At 55.1% G+C, this 3,871-nt stretch overlaps 1 non-coding gene across 1 annotated transcript; it reads right to left on the bottom strand.

The window, feature by feature from the left end:
- Positions 1-282: 282 nt before the first annotated feature.
- On the bottom strand, positions 283-388 carry LOC120220408. Its single transcript, XR_005525571.1, has one exon. It is a non-coding gene; the product is annotated as a U6 spliceosomal RNA (small nuclear RNA).
- Between the last annotated feature and the right edge of the window lie 3,483 nt (positions 389-3,871).

The following is a 3,871-nucleotide window of genomic DNA, read 5'->3' as shown; positions in this document are numbered from 1 at the left end:
TGACAGCAGGGGGCGCAGTCCACTTACCTGGGTGACCTTGCCTGGAGTCTTAGTCCTTCCCTGGTAGGAAGGCTTACTTCATGTACAGGAAAATCATGTTATGTTTCTGTGATCAAAACTTAGTAAGGGCCAGAAACACTCTTCCCATTTAATCATCCGAAAACCAGAGCCTACTCACCCTGTGGGCCCACTGTCCTGTATTTGTTGCCTCTGTTTTATGCAAAATACTTGAATTTTTTCAGCTTTTTTTTTTACTTATGCCTTCTCTTGACTTTAAAAAATATATATATACAATGCTTCAAAATTTTGCGTGTCATTCTTGCACAGGGACCATGCTAATCTTCTCTGTATTGTTCCCATTGTAGTGTATGTGCTGCCAAGTGAGCACTACTTCTGATGACTTTTGGACCTACATTATTTAAATGTGCCTATTACTCATGAATGCCACTTCTACTTTTAGTTTAAGAATTCGACCCCTGAGTTCTAATATACTTACCATTCCAATTGTTGGGTTTAAATCTTTGAGCCGTGTAGATTTTATTTGGTGTCTCTACATATTCTCATCAGACAAACTTAATTACATGGTTGTTCCCTGAATGTAGTACGATATTCACTATATATTAAGGGGTCATACAGCTCTTGCCAGAAGTGGATTTTACAAGGAAGGGGACAGATGGGCCGAGGAGAGCCTTCCAGAGCCTGATAAAAGCCTGATAGAGCAAAGAATCCTTGCCAGGACACAGGACGGCTAGATGCACCCTGCAGACCTGCCGTCGGCTCAGGGCTCCAGACTCAGCCTGAGCGGCAGGACGCTCGGCGCGATCTCCCGCCCGGCGCGTCCCCCACCCACGCCCGCGCGCGGAAGGGAAGAACTGCCCGCGCGGGGGAAACTTCTTGACAGACACGCGCTGGACTCAGAGCAGCCAATCCCCGCGGGGTGGGGCGGGAGCATCCAGGAGCCGCGTTCGGCCAATGACTGACACACACAGCTCGCCCTACGCTCCGCCCCATCGGGCCCCTCCTGACCGCCAATTGGCGGGAGCTCTTTGGTTGCAGCGCTGATTGGTGGCTTCGCCTGACGGGGCGGTACAAGTGGGTATATCGCCCTCGGCTGTCTCCAGTCTCAGTCAGGAGGCAGCGCGGGGGCTCCGGAGAGGCGTCCAGACCGGTCCGGCGAGAGGGGGGCCAGGTAGACCGACGAAAACACCGAGGACTTTGCCATGCCGCATGAAACCTGATTTCTGAGACGTTCACCTTTACCCAGGGTAAACCCTGATTCTGAGACCTTCAAATCCCACCTGGGAGACCTTAGATCCCCGCACCCTGAGAGGCTCCAAAGCCCCTCAGCCTCAAAGGACACCAAATCCCCTAACTTCATGGAACCTCACATCTCCTCAGCGTTAGACCCCAAAGGAGCTCGGCTGCAGAAACCTCATATCGCATCACCCAGAGAAACGCTAAATCCCCCAATTCTTAGACCCCCAAGTATCCTGAGTAACGCAAGTTGCCCTCAGCCTGAGACACTCCCGAAACCCTCAGCCTGAGGAGCCTGAAATGGAGCACCCACAGAGAGAACAAATTTCCCCAACCTCAGAGGCCCTGAACAACCTCTGCCTGTGAACTCTTAAATCCCTTCAGCATCAAATACTCCAAATAACCTCAATGCCAGAAAACCTAAAGCCCATTACTAAAAGACTTGAAATCTCCTCAGAATGACACTTAAAATTTCCTCACTCTCAAAGATCCCAAATCCTCTCAACCTGAGCATCCTAAATCTCTTCAGTCAAAAAGACCCCAAATCTTGTCCTGAGAGACTGCCAATATCCTCATCCTGAGGCCCCAAATCCCCTTGATGTAAGAAACCCCTGACCCTGACCCTAAACCCGAACCTGAACCCGAACATGAACCCTAACCCGAACCGAACCCGAACCCCAACCCGAACCCTGACCCCAACCCCGACCCTAGCCCCTGACCGTGACCCTAACCCCTGACCCTGACCCTAGCCCAAGCCCTAGCCGTGGCCCGAACCCGAACCCTGAACCCGAACCCGAACCCTAGCCCGAACCCTAGCCCAGCCCTAGCCCTAGCCCTAGCCCTAGCATTCTGCCACAGCCTAACCCTAGGCCTGCCCCTCAGCTTCCCTGGGACCCTGCACCCGAGCCCGCCCCGTGCATGGGCCCTCACTTCAGTTCCCCCAGGAGATCCCGGCACTGCTTCTGCTTCGGCCCTGGCCTCTCCCCTGCACGTCGCCCTAACCCTCGTCTGAGCCTCTGGCTCCATGGGGAGGCAAGTTTTCTCTCCAAGACCGGCTCGGACTCGGGGCCACGAATCATTGCAGGCTGTTCCAGCATGGACGGTCGAACATTGCCAGCCTATTGTCCGGGGCCAGACACGGCGGCACCATGGCTTTCTGGATGCCCCACCATAGCCAGGTCCCTCGAGGAGGCGGGCCCTGGAACCCAAACACTAAGGCTGGCCGGCATCCTGCCACCTGCCCTCAACTCAGCTGTCCAGGTGGGCCACCACTGCTGGCGGATTGGGTCCTGGAGCATCCCGGGCTCGGGCCCTAACCCTAGTCCTAGCCCTCGGCCACACCCTAACCCTAGCCGCGCCCCTCAGGCTCAGCTGAAGCCTACACCTGAGCCAGCACTGCGCAGGGGCCCTCATTTCAGACCTCCTGGGAGATCACCGCACTGGTGTGGCTTCGGCCCCAGCAACTCCCCCCGACACGGCTCTAACCCTAGCCATTGCTCTGTCCCCACGGGGATCCACGTCCTCGCTCCTTATATTGACTGTTGGCAAGACATGGTCCTGTCCCAGCCACCTTGGCTAAAAGTCTGTATTGAAGAGAGCAGTAAAGTAATCATGATGCCTCATGGCTTCATCCAGATACCAGCCAGGGGTTAAAAAGCCCATACAGTCAGGAGAACCTGAAGACTCAGCCAACCAGCGGATGATTAATGCGGCTTTCGTAGGCCAGGCCCAGGGAGATATTCAGCGCGAGCTGCAGAAACTAGAAGGTTTCACTGGCATGAATATCAGTCAATTGCTAGAAGTAGCAACCCAGGTGTTCGTTAACTGTGACCAGGCAGCATGGAAGGAAGAACGCCAAAAGATGCGGAAACAGGCAGATTTGTTAGCTGCTGCCTTGGCAGAGCAGTCAAGACTCCCCCAGAAGAAAGCCCCGCAGGGAAAGGGCCAAGGCCAGAAAGGAGAGCAGCGGGGAGGAGGGTCTCGCCCTAGATCAAAACTAGGCTGGAATCAGTGTGCTTTCTACCGTCAGGAGGGCCACTGGAAAAGTGAGTGTCCCCAGCGACCAGACAATTTTCAGCAAGATCCCAAGGAGAAAAAAGGGTCCATGCGGTCCAGGGCCGGTACCAGTCAGTCCCGCAGCCTCACGGGGCCCCCAGGAATGATTTTGTGGGGCTAGCCGCCATGGAGGACTATGCGGAGGACTAGGACAGACCGGGCTCTATTTTGCTAGGCCCCTGGGAGCCCATGGTCAGAATGAAGGTGGGGGGCCGACCCATTGACTTTTTGGTGGATACTGGAGCAGAACACTCAGCAGTGACCCAACCCGTGGGCCCCCTCTCACGGAGACAAGCCACCAACGTGGGGGCCACAGGCGATCAGATACGTCGTCCCTTCCTGTTACCTCGACGATGCAGTTTAGGTGGCCACGAAGTCATCCATGAATTTCTGTACCTCCCTGACTGCCCCGTGGCTCTAATGGGCCATGACCTACTGGGAAAACTGCAGGCCCAGATAACTTTCAACTCCCAGGGACGGGCTGCTCTGATCCTCCGAAAACCGGAGGCAAAGATTAGGACTCTCACGATTCCCCAGGGGGAGGAATGGCATCTCTATAGCC

This window comes from Hyaena hyaena, unplaced genomic scaffold, assembly GCF_003009895.1.
Source record: "Hyaena hyaena isolate Hyena2069 unplaced genomic scaffold, ASM300989v1 scaffold_13, whole genome shotgun sequence".
NCBI classification, from domain to species: domain Eukaryota; kingdom Metazoa; phylum Chordata; class Mammalia; order Carnivora; family Hyaenidae; genus Hyaena; species Hyaena hyaena.
This window is presented reverse-complemented; position numbering and strand designations above follow the sequence as displayed.